The sequence below is a fragment of the Crocuta crocuta genome, unplaced genomic scaffold (genome assembly GCF_008692635.1).
Source record: "Crocuta crocuta isolate KB4526 unplaced genomic scaffold, BGI_CrCroc_1.0 scaffold466, whole genome shotgun sequence".
Taxonomy (NCBI): domain Eukaryota; kingdom Metazoa; phylum Chordata; class Mammalia; order Carnivora; family Hyaenidae; genus Crocuta; species Crocuta crocuta.
This window is the reverse complement of record NW_027529672.1, coordinates 7,761,974-7,776,991: the sequence shown is the minus strand read 5'-3', so window position 1 is coordinate 7,776,991 and position 15,018 is coordinate 7,761,974. Positions and strand designations below refer to the sequence as shown.

The window sequence follows — 15,018 nt, the reverse complement described above, 5'->3', positions numbered from 1 at the left end:
CTCCCGGCGGCCAGCCAGGCCCCGCCCCAGGGGAGGCCCCAGGCGGGACACCTGCGCCCCAGGCCCGCGGCGGGCTGCGGGGGAGGGGGAGAGGGCCGCTGCGGGGGCGGGGTTTGCACCCCGGGAAAGAGGGTGGAGAGGCCCGGCAGAGTCCTGCCAGGCCCCGCCCTCGCCCCTGCCCAGCAAGGGACCGCCACCTGCTCCCTAGTGACCCGAAGCACCCAAGGCCACTGGGATTGAACCTAATGTCAACCTCAAGCCCAGGTGCTGCGGGAGCCGGACTCCCTCCGGGAAGGCGCCTCGGCCAATGCCTGGCTCCTCCTCATCCTACGGCCCAGGCCGGGATCGGGGCGCAGGGCGGCGCTCTGGCTCTGGGGCCTGGCGCTGGACACGCTCCCGCAGGCCGCTCCACGGCCGGCCACGTGAAGCTTGGGGACAGGAGGAAGGGGACAGGGCACAAGTTAAGGAGACACAGGGATGCGAGACAGACACAGAGAGAGAGAGCGAGACAGCTACCCAGAGCCCCTGACGGACCAGAGAACCAGAACCAACGCAGGAGAGGCCCAAAGCGCGCGGGTTCAGGACAGCGACTTTCGGGGAGCAGACTCGGCCAGTCAGGGAGAAGGTGGCCCCTCCCGGAGCCCTCACGGCCCCTCGGAGAGGCTGGGGGTTTGGGAAGAGGCTGGCCCACGCCCCCCCCGCCCCCCGCCTGCCCTGCGGCTACCACCTGCTTTGGGCCGCGGCCCGGTTTCAAGCCAGATGGCTCTCCCGGACTTGCCGCCGCCTCCAGGTCACCTCGGCCGGGCTCGCCGGGTCCCTTGGTCGCCACGTGGGCCGCNTGCACGCGCCGAGCCGGCCCGAGGGCGCGCGTTCCATCTGCGTGAAGCCACGGTGCCCTGCCAGCCGGGCACGCGCTGAAGAAGTCACTGCCCGTCGGAACTCACTCCAGCCGCATTTCCGGGGCCGCCAGGAGGCTCCGACTCTGAAACGTCTGGCAAGTGGGGAGGATCGACCAGGGAGAAGGGGAGAGGAGGAGGGGAGGGGCGAGGGGGCATGCGCCCCAGGAGAGCTGCTCCTGACCGCCCTTAAATCCCAGCTCAAGGCTTTGGGGTGAGACAAGGCTGAGGGACTCGGCCCGCCCAGGGTCAGGGGACGATGCTGTCACTCCGTCAAGCCCTGCTGAGAGTGACTTTTCAGGAAAAGATACTCCAGCCTTTGTGTTCTGTTAACGCGGCCGGCATTTCAAAATGTCTGTCTGAACATGAGTCACCTGGAGGGCGCTCGTGCTCGTGTGGCAGAAGCATTTCTGTGGGGCCAGATCAGCAACTGCCCCAGCCCTGCCCGGTCTCTGGTTCCCACACCCCCCCAGGGGCATCAGTAAAACAGCCTCTACTTACCTGTGCGAAGCCACCTGCAAGGGCAGTCGGTTGCCAAGGGTTCTCGTCCACTCGCAGAAGTTCTCTTACTTTCCTAAACTTTTTCATCTTCTCTGCTGGTTCTCACTTGATAGGCAGCTGCAAGAGGAAGCCTCCCTGGCTGCCCACCTCAGCCAGGTGCTGCCCAGTACCTCTGACTTCAGAGCCTGTCTTCCAGGTGATTCTCCACGAGGTAGGGTGAGGCTGCGGCAAGGCGCCTGGCTCACTCCCCCGTGTGCGGGAGGACCAGGCTCCCTTCCCGGCATGGAACGCGGCACTCCCTTCAGGGAGCGGACGCGGGACACAGAAGAGGCTAGCCTCGCCAGTATGCCCAAACTTTAATGCCGTGGGAAGAGGGTGACTTTGATATTCTAAGATTTAAAACATTTTTTATTAAAACTGTACAATAATTTACAAATGAGTAAAAATTCTCTGGTATATATCATAGGAATCACAATACAAAAATATGTGTAAAATTTTGTACTTGACCACCATACGAACCTAGTTAGGCCTGTGAATACTGTTTAGCACTGAACAGAATATCGTGTTTAGAATGTGTTTCTTAAGGAGCTGCTCCAGAGCACAAACACCGGCTGGCATATTGCCGTGATAAAACACGGCCTAATTTGTTTTTGCATAAATGTACAATAAAGCTTTTTAAAATACAGTAAACAAATATATGATTTGATACATATATTTACAACTTGATTTTCCTGAGCCTAAATATAAATCCATTACTGTGTTAAAACACACAATCCACCTTAAGGTTTCAGTGATGGGGTGATGGTAAGTGTAGACTGACGTCACAATGCCTCCAAACCCACTGCCGGCACACCCTCCTTCCTGACATCCAGTGTGGTATTCACAGTCGTGTAAGGCACGCGGGGTGTCCTGAAGGCTACAGGCTCCGCAGGGCAGAGCGCTTTGAGGAAGAGCACAGTCCTTCAGCAGCGGGACTCCGGACCGTGGAAATGAGGCGCGCGCGCACATCCGCGCAGCCAGGGAGCTGCGATTCACGTGGATTTCTAGTTTAGACAAACCAAAACATCCGTGTGGTTCTGCGTGTTGTGGACACAGTGTGGTTGTGTTGAGAACCGCTATGCTGTCGGCATGTCCATGTCCACAATTCTGGCAACTTCTGGCCCCTCCTCTCGTTCCACGAGAGAGTCGTGTCACCCACAGACTTCTGTTCCAGGAGGTTTGTAACAACAGGGCACAGACACTTTCAGCAAATTCAATCCAGCCCATCGGTTAAGCATAAAAGGTCTCCTCTAGGATTTAGAAAAAGCACATTATTTTAGAACGCTTGAATTCTTCAGATGCTCACTGGACTAGCGGGAATCAGAGACAAATGCTCGTGGTCACTTTTTTCTTTCCTTTTTTTTTCTTTTCTTTCTTTTTTTTGTTTTTTTTTTGGTTGGCAAAACCCCAGTCCTGAAATGCTGGATTTCATAATCAGATGAAAAGGAGGCGGCCAGGATACATGAATAAAAACAACGATGTCTAAAGAGAAGAACTGACACTGTGACTAAATGGGCACTTGCAGGAACACGGCGAGGATACAAGCGCAGTTCATGGAATATTATTTAAAACATTCAGGGAGGCATTTTCACCACGTACTTTCACATATAAACAACTCCATAAGCATCGGTACACGTCTACGTGCTTCTCTGGCCTGCATAGTCTGCCCTTTTTCAAATCACAAAGCTGTGGTTCAGAATGTCTGGCGTGTGCGCTATGTACGACATGCAAAACCATGACGCTCCAAATACACACAGGCCACAGATGTGAAGTTGGGTTGCGAGCGCATGTGGCTAGACCCTGAACGGCCAGCCCGCACGGCTGCTATTCCTGGGCAGGACACACCCGAGGGTGCACCGGAGAAGGCAGCCCCCAGGGCTTGGGGCTACAGAGTTTCCGCACGCCTGCATCACACCCTCACCCAGCCCCAATCTGGGAGTCCCCCCATAACTCCACACTGGCTTTTATTAGCTCAAGACTATCGTTTGCCGTTCGGTTCTGAGTACAACAAATGTGTCGAGGGGATGCGGCCATTAAAAGTGAGGCCAAACCACTCATGGAGGATAAAACAAGACTCGAGACTTGATCTACAAACCCCAGAGAAGCAGCAAACTCACCCTGTATCTTGTCCAAGTGATAAGTAACTGTGGGTTTCACGACAACAGAAACGATGGGTCCTTCCCGGACAAGTCTGATTAATAGAGCAGTGGCGCCCAGCACGGATCCTCCACCCGCTAGAGAAAAGCGAATCTGTCTGATCCTGTAAGCTTCCTCCCGATTTAACCCAGGGAATCAAGCCCGGGCTGGGGCCAGTCATCTATCTGCACCGGACTGGGACGTGTCTTCTGACACAAATTTGAAATGAACCTGACCCTTGCACACAACACAGCCGCCCCTCCCTTCAGCTCCTCGGAAACACAATTTGCTTTTCTTTTATGCGGTGTTTGATACATTCTCACCTGGCTCCAGGCGTCACTCCCCAGCACATCAACTTCCAGGTGCCTCAAAAGAGCCCAAATCGTGTCTCCTGGTTGAGCATGCACGTGTGCACACACAGACTCACGCACATGCACGCTCACACACACACACCTTGCAAATTCAGCACTGAGAGTGACAACCTTCGGCCAGCGAGGGTGTGGGGTCCACGGAAGAGCCACTGTAAGTCCGTAAGTCGGGCTGTATCCGCGCTGGGGGACGTTCCTGGGCTGCGGGCCAGAGCACACGGCGGGAACGGAAGCCAGGCTTCAAACGCGCTTCATCAACGTGCTGTCTCCTCCCTGGAAAAGAGGGAAAACAAAAGCTTTGTTCTAGCGTGAGCCATCCACGAGGCGACACCGGCGGTGGGGAAGGTGTGGAGAGGCGCCCCGGGCAAGGGCACACGGGCTCCGCGCGGACAGTCGGACCGCAGCGGTTCTAGCCCCGGCCATGGCGCCACGTCTTCCGCAGCTGGCGGGACGTGTCCTCCCAGGAGAGCCGCAGAGGTGCGTCTGGGCGCCCACAGAGCCGTGTGCAGCAGTGGCCTCAGACCTGCCTTGACATGCCCCGGGCAGCCACTCATGTGGCCACCCAATTTCCCTTTCTTCTCATTACTTAGAAAGCGGGCCTCTGTTAGGTACTGTCCCTCCTTACTACCTTTTATACGTTAATGTTTGGAACAAGTCTCCTCTGTACAAGGAGAGTGGGCCCCCCATCAGCCGCGGGGCAGGGCCAGGGCCGGCATCAGTGGGGCGAGAGGCAGTGAGGGGTGTGGGCGTGGGGGGGCCCCTGGGCCCACACGCTCCCAGACTAGGAGAGGCTACAGAGGGTTCTGTGGGTTTGGAGTTTTTCACATTTCAGTAGGAAGACCCCTCCCCCCAGTGCATAAGGCAAAGGAAACCACACACACTTCCTAGCCACATGGCACACGTCACCGCGGGAACGTCTGGACGGTGGAAATGACACATTGTTCTTTGTGACGTTAATGGGATTCATTTCTAAGGTTCTTCTCGAATCATCCATTTCTAGGATGTTAGAGATGAAACGACCAACTGGCCCAGCCCTGTCATCTTGCAGACAGAAAAGTGAAGCTCTGAGGTATGAGGAGCTCCCCCAAGTCACACCCCGAGGCTGACCAGAGCCAGGGGCCCCGACCACCTGCCCGCCACAGCACTGCATCTCTGAGCTACGATGGTAACTGCCCGCGGCATGAACCTCACACATGGAAACACAGAAGAAATCTTACTGAAAATGACAAGCAGAGTCCTAAAAAATATCCCCCAAGCTGGAGGAACAGGATAGTGGCATCTGCTTGCCTGTGGTTGCTTGACAACCTTCTCGGAGCCCGTCTTGCCCGACTCTGCTGACACACTCTGTTCACGGCCACTGTGTCCAGAAGGGGGTGACTTTCTGCCCTCGTCCGTGGCTACAACACTGCTCCCACACCCAGGTGCGCACACACACGCATGGGCACACACATGCACAAGCATGCACACATACAGAGGCATGGCTCTGCTTCAGGATTCCAGGCTGCCCGAGCACCTTCTGCCCCCCAGTCCCATCTCCTCTGGGGACAAGGTGTTCCCGATCCCTCCCTGTTCTGACCACAGGCCCGACTTCCTGATTGTCCTCACAGCCAGCTCATGAGCTCATCCAGGTTGAAGCCATAGAAGACACAAGACAGGTGAGTGTGAGATCACCTGGTGGGTGTGACCTGGTCTCATGGCCCCACGGCCCCCCAGCCCTGGCCCGGTGCTGGTGCAGAGCCCCCAGGCCTCTGTGCCAGGAGCTGAGGCTGCTGTGGGTAGGGGGGCCCACTTGCAAGGTCAACCCTTGACCAGCATCTGGAAGCCTCGCTTTTGAGAGGCTCTCTGAGTGATAAGGTTGTGCTGGTGGACTGGCCTTGACTGTTTGCACAAACGATGGGATTTATGGCAGATGCCTATTTCCTTCCGAGGGCCTGATACTTCAGAGTGCAGGGGTGCAGGGGTGGGCTCCCCACATGAGCAGCCCCAACAGAATGCCTGGACTCTGAGTCTCAAAGGGACTCCTCTGGGGAGACTGACAGTGCACACGGATGTCTACGTTTTCGCCACTGGGGAAGGGGCTCTGTGCGGCCCCCACAGGAGGCAGAGAGCCCAGGAAATCTGCTTATGGATCCCTCCAGATCCAGCCGTGGTTCCTAATTATGTTGCTGACATGAATCTTAGCCACAGCACCGCTGTGTGCTGGGCCCTGAGATCCCCAGTGACTTGTAAGACGGATCAGACATGGTGTCTGGCCTCCCTGAGCACATCTGCTCACTTCCTTGGTCGTTCATGTGGCAAAGATTTATTTGTGCGCATCCTGGGGCCAGACTCTGCCTGAGGGTATATTGGGGCCGCGCTGAGGCTCGCCCAGTGAGCAAGTCGGGGACCCTCCTGCCTTGTGTGGCTCCCAGATCGAAGAAGAGCCCAGTACACGGACGGTAACGTGGGTTAGCCCCGTGAGAGAGGAGAGACGTGGGACACGGAGGAGCTCATGGCACACGATGGGGCTGGTGAGACCCCAAGCGCAGAGCCCAGGGGGCAGAGGCTGCGGGACACACAGCCGCCCTGTGGTGTCCTGACAAGGTGGGCGCCGAGCAGCACAGCCGGCCCTTCCTTCTGAAGGGAGAGATGATACCATTTTCATACTGGGCTGCACTGAAGACAGTGATAAAATACCGGAGTAAGTTGATGGCCAAAGTCACAAACAGCATTCACTTCCGAAGAACCAAATGAACAGAGAAGGCGAGGACAAGAGGGTGTCCGGCCGGACCACCGCCCGGCCGGCTGCAGGGCACTTCCAGTGGGCACCCAGCCCAGCGGGCCAAAGCGTCAGCCTGGGTGAGGGCGGCAGAAGCCAGGCCTCCAAGGGTAACACATGCAAACGGGGCCGTGCATATGGATCAGGAAACAGCATCTGATTAATGTCAAAACAGAGCGTGAGGACCGGGCTCCTGCCATCTGTGTTTGCCGGGAATTCCCACTGGGATCTCGACTGCTGGGGAACAGAAAGCTCTTGGCAAAGGAGACAGTGTCTTCCTGGGGTCCAGGAGCCCCCCAAGATTGAAGCCAAGTGCAGACGGTGGGCGCCAAGGGAAAGCCCAGGCCCGCGCCTCCCTGGGGGTTCCAGAAACGCACACGAGACCAGGAAACCCGGCCCCGCACAGGGTGGGGTAACACTCCACGGCCCAATCCTTGCTCTCTGCCCCCAAGCCCAAACCGCATGACCTTGATGGGCCTCGCGGACCCAGACGTCTGCCAACATTATCCTGGGTGGGTCTGTGTGGGTGCTCCCAGGTGAGATTAGCATCTGAAGCGATAGGCTGAGGAAAGGAGACTGCCGGCCCCATGCAGGTGGGCCTCATTCAATCAGCCGAAGGCCTGAATAGAACAAGGCTGAGTAAGAGGGAAATCTCTCGCCCACCTGCGAGCTGGGACATCGGCCTTCTCCCGGCCTCAGACCCGGGCTGAAACCTGGGCGGGAACTGTACCGTCACCGGTCCCGGTTCTCGGACCTTCGGCCCCAGGCTGCAGCCACACAGGTGGCTCTGCTGGGTCCTCACACCTGTGCACTTCTCGGCCTCCTGCCCCTTACGAGGGCCCCTCTCTACGAAAGGGGGGTAGAGACACGGACATCCTACCAGCTGTTTCCCTGCGAGCCCGGCCAGTACGATGCATTCCCGCACCGACCTTCGTAGCCGGGGAGGCCGAGGCGGACATGACTCAGGGCAGCGCAGGGCCCGAGCCCAGGCCTGCTGGCCCCGAAGCTGCCGCCGAGTCTCCTGACGGCAGCCGCAGCTCCCCCAGGGCCCCCCACAGGCGGACATGGCTGGTGCGGCCGGAGAGACCAGAGATGCCGCAGGAAGAGGGCTTGGAGACGTTAAACCCCCACCATAAACCTGACACCGTGGCCGAGATACGACGAGGTCCCCTCACGACCCCAACCCAGGGGTGGCCACGGTGCCTGTGGAGGCTCCTCCCCACCGGGGACTCAACCGTCTCAGAGTGGGGGCCCCGGTCCCACAGCCCGTGGCCTCAGCGTCCCCGGACTTGTCTGAACTGCAGATCTGGGGCCACTCAGTCCGTGGAGCCAGCCGGAGGCGACAGCCAGGAGAGGGGGCTTGGGGGGCCAGCGTCCGGGCACAGCGGTCCCGGGGGCCTCCACCCTCCCTTACCGCGACGGGGAAGGTGCCCCTGCAGCCCCGCAGCCCGCCCTGCCTCTCACCTCCTTCCCGCCAGGACCAGCGGCCTCTGTGCATCCGTGCCTCCCGAGGCCCGATGCAGAGAAGGCCGTGTCAGGGCTCTGTGCCCTGGTCCTCAGCCCGGAGCGCCGACCCACTGCGGCCGGCCGGGCCCTCGGGGACCTGAGGGCGGTGTCCCCACAGCCCAAACCACATGTGGACGAGCCTGCAGCTCCGGAGGGCGGGGACACCGAGCACANGGAGGCATTCCAGTGAGGGGCTGTACCCGGGGCTGGTGGTGGGCTGGGGGGTAATTCCAGAGGTGGGGGCAGGGCGGGATGCTTCCAGTGCCGTGTTCATGCTGGTAATGAGTACCTCCCCGCCCTCCAACCACCTGAGCATGCAGGACCCAAGTCCACGTCAGCCCAGAAGTCACCAGCACCAGGGCGGTGCCTTCTAGGAATGGCCACAGGGCACTCAGATCCAGTCCCACCCTGTCCCTCTTGGAGAGAAGGGCGCTTGCCTCACACACATACTGTACGTACTACGTGTGGCCGGTCTCCCTGCTTGGCGTGGGTGTAGAGCCCACTGCCCAGGGTCCCAGGCCTCTGCCTGACCACAACCCCCCAAATGCACAGACATGCACACACACACACACAGACATGCACACACATCCCCAAATGCACACACATGCACACACACATGCACAGACACACACATACCCAAATGCACAGACGTGCACAGACACAACCCAAATATATAGATGTGTACACACACACTTGAGTGCACAGACATGGACATACACACACACACATGCACAGATGTGCACACACACATGCACAGACTTGCACGCACACACCCAAATACACAGACATGCACACATACACAGATCCACAGGGCTGCACACAGACACTACTAAATGCACAGATGCACACACATACCGTGCACACACACAGTGCACAGGCACATACGTGGGCTCACACACTGCACACACTTTCTGCCTGCTCTCCAGCAGTTCTCAGTTCTGCTTCTCATGTGGGGTCACAAGCAGCGGCTTCAGGCCCCGGAGGAGGATTCTAGCTATGAGCTCTAATAATGGGCATCTCTTATTAATGGCTTCATGGTCATGCTTCTCGGAAGATCCATCATCGCTGTCACCGAGGTGGTGACATTTTTGGATCACTAGGCAGCTGGCGGCAGGCGTGGGCTGCTGGCTGGAGAGAAAGGGTGAGGCGACAGAGCATAAAAGGGGAGGAACCGTGGGCTTCAAGCCTGCTAGTGACGCCAGAGAAAATGTTAGCCGTAAGGCAAACACAGGATTCTATGCAAAGAGCAAAATAGGTGCCCTGGACCACGTGAGCAGAAGAGGGTCTGGCAGTGCCCCCGAGGCTGAGCGCCGCTGCTGGGCGGCCCAGCGACTCGACGCCCAGGCAGCTCCTGCGTCCCACGCGAACCTGCCCAGCAAGACCCGGGCGTCCAGCAGACGTGTGTTGGGTGCCAGGAAGAGGTCACAGCACCGACCCGCAGTTGCGTACAGAACACAACAGGGTGAATCTTAGCACAAGGATATTAAGCATAAGAAGTGTGTCCAAAAGCACATAAAGCGTAATGACTCCTTCTCTAAAGGCTCACAAAACCACACAAATGACACCCACGCGTCTGCCTCGAAGCGCTGCACAGGGACGCTGCCCGGGTCCCAGATGGCAGTCACCTCGGGGAAAGGGGCTGGCCAGGAGTCAGGGGTCCGAGGTTAGAGGTCAGCAGAGAAGAGAGCAGCGGCTGGGCCATTCCCGGACCAGGGCAGGGGTGCGCCCGGGCCGTCAGGACTAACGCAGTGCGTGCCCCAGCAGCGGCCTCCACGCTGGCTCGCGTGCATACGTGCGCGGCACGAACACCGCGGCTTCACGTGAGCGGGAGGCTGCACAGGTGTGTCCCCTGCCATCAGACGGGCGCACATCTCACCGTGGCCTCTGACCCCTCCTCCTCTCCACCTGGGGTGGGAGCCCAGGCCGGGGGCGGGGTCCTGCGGGAGCACGGCAGGTGCCGAGGCAGGGCCTTCGGCGCCCGGCAGCTGCGGCTCCACCGCCTCGCCAGGGGCCTGTCCCTGCTCCCCAGACGGACAGGCAGCGCCTGAGGACAGGGATCCTCTGAACTCGGCCTCCACCCCCGGGGAAGAAAAGACTCGAGTTGCTCGTTGCTCATGTGTGGCTGAACCTTCTATGAGGGAAAGTAAACAGCTTACCTTTTGCTCCATAAATAAGTGAATTAATTAATAAAACAATAACATGAATTAAGAAGAAAATTCCATTGGGTTATGATGAAGAAACTACAGATATTTTGGCGTCAAGTTCCCTGCTCGACGTGCGCACAGCGCTCACTGACGGTGAACAGGAGCGGCTCCTCAAGCACGACCGCCACCCTTCGGGGGCCACCTGGGACGCCGCATCAGAGGGCCTGGTGCTGGCTGGCAGCTGTGAATCTGGGTCTGCTGACAGCTAATGTCACACACTTCAGGCCCGGGGACCCCGAGCGGGCAGGCGCGGACCCTAGAGACCTGGCGCCAGCCCAGGACCAGTGCGGACCGGGCCGTGGGGTGCCGCCAGCGCAGGGGACACCAGCAAGCGGCACACTGTCCCCCTGGCCCCCTGGCGCGTAGTGACTGGGAGCTGGGGAGGACATCCAGCCCGCCCAGGGCTGGCCATGGAGCAGGACTTGGACAAGCAGAAGGGTTTTTTTTTTTTTCTGAGAGAGAGAGAGAGAAAGACAGAACGTGAACAGGGGAGGGTCAGAGAGAGAGGGAGTCACAGAATGCAAAACAGCCTCCAGGCTCTGAGCTGTCAGCACAGAGCCCGACGCGGGGCTCGAACCCACGAACTGTGAGATGATGACCTGAGCCGAAGTCGGACGCTTAACTGACTGAGCCCCCGGGCGCCCCAAGCAGAGGGATTTTAACTAAAAGAGGGTGGGAAGAAGCAGGGGATTGACTACCACGGGCAAACATGTGCTTCCACCCAGGCCCGTCCCCACGTGTGAAAATGGACTTGGAACCAACCAGTCCTGGACAGAAATGTCGGACATCAAGCTACAAGATTCTAGAAGGAAACATGAGAGCAAACACTTGTGACTTTGAATCAGGCNTGTAGGCAGAGGGCATAAGAGGGAGTTTGAGGGCTACTGGCACTGCATCAGGGTTGTGATACAAGCCCCGAGATCTGTACAGCACAGACAGTGACCTCTATTGTGTGTAAATAAAACAAAACACTCTGCGGGGAAGCCCACGTGGAGCCCAAGCCGTGACAAATGAACTAACCGCATGACAAATGGACAGCACAGGCACACGGAGGAGGTGGGAAAGAAAACAGCGAAGTCCCGTGCGAAAACAACACTTTGTCTGCACAGTACTGAAGAGCCGAAAATTAAGTCCTCCCTTAAGAGCAACCTCGGGCTGCACGTGGCCCCAATTCCAGTCCCAGGAAAAGCCTCAGACTGTTCAAGGCTAACGCCATCCTCAGACCGCCCTCAGGTCAGCTAATCAAAACGAAAAAAGAAACACTCCTATGGTCTGAGTCAGGCTGGGAACTGCAGATACAAACTAGCCAATTTCTCACCACTTGCCTGAACCCCACGTGGGCCCTTTAAACTCACCTCATAATTGGTCATTTTCAAAGGATTCTCAAGAGTCATGATTGGGTCCCGCCAAAAGTAACGAACACCTCACAGATACTGAATGGTCAAAGCTGTCACCAGGGGTGCTGGACAATTGTACTTGGTGCTTATGTGATGATGCTACACGTACTGTAACACCCCCGTCCCTTACTCCTTAAAAACCCAACTCACTATTGTTCTTGGCTTCATCTTGCTGCCACGACAGCGGTAGGCGGGTGAGCCCCTGCTCGAGCTTGTAATAAAGACCCTTTTGTATTTGCATCGGTGCCGGCTCCTTGGAGGTCTCTGGGGACTCGCGAATCGGGCACAACAGTACAAGCCACAGAGACGGGGAGCTGGGCACAAAGGCACCTCTGTTGGTCTCTGTTTCTCACAGGCTGTACGGGTTAGCCCGTACTCTGCAGCTACTCCATGCATACACTGGGGCCGAGCAAGTGAGTCCATAGAGTGTACACAGCCAGTGCCAAAGAAAGGAGTTACAGATAATGGGGGGAGGCTGGGATGGAGCTTGAATTGTTAACCTAGCATTGGAGGTATCATTATGAACTCATGGTTTTATGATAGACAGGTGATAGATGATTGATAGATAGATATGTAGATAGAGGATAGATGGATAGATAATAGAAAGATGGATAAATAGATGATATATATATAGAGAGAGAGGTGACAGATGGATAGATACATAGACGGATGGATGATGGAGAGATACATAGATGACAGATGGATAGATAGGCAGAGAGGTGGATAGATAGTTGGATGGATACATACATACATACATACACACATACGTACCTAGGCAGACGGATGAATGGACAGATGGATGGATGATGGAGAGATGATGGACGGATGGATGGGTAGACAGATGGACAGGACAGACAGACACGCACATATGACTTTCATACATGATAGATGGTGGACAGGTGGCAGGTAGATGCAGAAATAAACGTGCACGTGCCCGTCCAAGCCCCGTCCCCAGACAGCCTGGGGACGGTATCGCCTCGCCCCCGGGGCAAGAGCACACCCAGCACCGGAGATGTTGGCTCCTGGACACCGCCGCACAGCAGAAGGAAGGTCCTCCTTGGCCGGGGACGCCAGAAGGTGGCCTGGAGCATCCCGTGGGGGCAGAAGGTGAGAACGCGCTCCAGCAGCAGGCGGCGCGTCAACAGGACGCAGGAGCCGCCTGAAGCTCAGCAGCCGGAACAGCCCGACAGGAAGATACCTGCTGATGGCGCGGGACTGTAGCCCCCAGAATAAATATCCCGACAGGATCACGGGACAAAGAAGGGAACGTGGGAATAAAACAGCAGGAGCGGGCGCTGGAAAGCCTGTGGCAGCACCGCGGCACCCACGGCCGCCAAAGTCCACGCCAGAAGCTCGCGGAGAGGCTTGCGGCCTCAGCTGCTTCTCCCCAGTGCGCTCACCAGGCATGAACACCACGTCTGCGGTGCAGAGCCGGAGGTGGCGTCCCCCCGCGATAAAGGTTAACGTCACCCCGGATAAGACGTATGGGCGTCATCTCACTGGGCTGAGCAAACTCACAGCGACACTGGCCCCTCGGGCTGCACCCCGCTGTCAGAGGCCACCTCTCAGGGGACACCGGGGTGTCAGACCTACTCTCCTTGTCCGCTGTGACAGCCGGCCCGGGGCCACCACTTCATACGTCTTCCCACTTTGACTAGCTTTCCAGAACTCTCTCCCTGATGCCCAGGCGGCCGGGAGGCTAGGTGACTGGGCAGAGAGGAGGCAGGCCGCTCTCTGGGGTCTGTGTCTGTGCACCTTTGCGAGTGTCTGACCCCCTCGAGGGGGCTGCTGTGCAAGGTGTCCCCTGCCCCCACCCCCGCCAGCCCCGCGTGGAGGGCGCCCTGCTGTAAGCACCCCCGGCTCCGCCCAGGCCCGGGGGTCTGTGAGGGCAGCTGTGTCTGCCCAGCACCTGCTCCCGTCCCTGCCCTCTCCCCACCCCAGGACCCGCTCATAGCTCTGGGGGCACCAAGTGTCCTTCCAAAGCCTGGCGGGTCTACCCTGTCCCCAGCACCGAAGGGCAGGCCCCGAGCCACTGGCTGGCTCACTGGGGACACACTGCGGGGAAGGATGTTGGTGGGGCATTTCCAGGGACCCCGGGTAGCGTGTTTCCAACTGGGCACGTGCCGCTATGAAGCACGTGTTCACCATCACCTCGCTACGGGTGACCTTTAAGGCCAGGCCGTGACTGTGGGCTGTCCTCGCCAAGCAATCAAAGGCAAGCGTGGTGCGCTCGGCACTTTCCGGAGCCCCGAGCGCGCGGTCGCAGGGCTTCTGCACCAGCTGCGAACCGCAGCCGGAGCCCCAGGCTCCCAGAGCGCACGCTTGGGTTGGAGCTCCTGCAAGCCCTCGGGCGTCCCTGGGACCAGGGCTGGTCCTGCTCCGTTCCAGAACAAGCCTGAGAGTGACCTTCCTAGGCTGAGGCCGTGCCCCCCGGGGGACCCGGGGTCCCCCACACGCCATTGTGTGCCCCTCTGAAGGAACACGCACCAGACGCGCTCCGTGAGAGATGAGACCGTGTTGCTGGTGGCGGTCTCACATTCTCCCCTCCCACAGCCCCGGCCTCTGTCTCCGCTTCCGTTCCCCTCCCTGCACAGCGCCGCTCGTCCTGGGGAACCCCCTTCAGTCCGAGGAGCAGAGGAGCAGGCGCCCTGATGGCACAGGCCCCGCCCAGCGGCTGGGGTGTGGCCTCCAGCAGCCTCCACCAGAGGACAGCCTCCTGGCCTGCAGGGTGTGGGGCAGGGGGAGGGGCGGGGGCAGCCAGGGAGAGGGGGTGAGGGGTGAAGAGGCCTTGACCCCTGAGCTCATCCAAGCTCATGACAGTGCCTGAAGGGAAGGGGAGCCCTGGGGGCTGGGGCTCAGGAGGAGGAGGAGGAGGAGGGAGGGACTGCTTTGCAGACAGAGTAGGAAACTTTCCTTTCCCGGAGCTTCTGGGACAGGAAGGCGGGAATGGGCAGGGCTGGCCAGCAGACCCCGTGGGGGCTGGAGCACATTTGGGCAGTCCTTCACTGCCGGGAGATGAGGCCACCCTGGCCCACTCTTGTGCCCATGGAGGGAGTATCCTGGGTCTGGGCGAGGAGGCCCCCAGGGGTCAGCACTGAGGAGCCTATGCAGGGATGCCCCTCGGGGAGCAGACTCTGGTCCAGGGGGGCGGGTGGTGGACAGTGAGCCACCCCTCCCTGTCTCTACTGGCCTGGACAGATGCCCAGAGCAGGG

At 58.8% G+C, this 15,018-nt stretch overlaps 1 protein-coding gene across 8 annotated transcripts in view; it reads right to left on the bottom strand.

Moving 5' to 3' along the window:
- Nucleotides 1-1,765: 1,765 nt before the first annotated feature.
- Nucleotides 1,766-15,018, bottom strand: part of JAKMIP3 (Janus kinase and microtubule interacting protein 3) — an 80,621-nt gene continuing 67,368 nt past the window's right edge. For 6 of the 8 annotated variants that reach the window (XM_077763006.1, XM_077762998.1, XM_077763002.1 and 3 more), the window contains one exon: nt 1,766-4,213. The gene's annotated coding sequence lies outside the window, so the exon portion shown is untranslated. The remainder of the gene's footprint in view (nt 4,214-15,018) is intronic. The other 2 variants (XM_077762999.1, XM_077763000.1) reach the window with 2 other exon arrangements.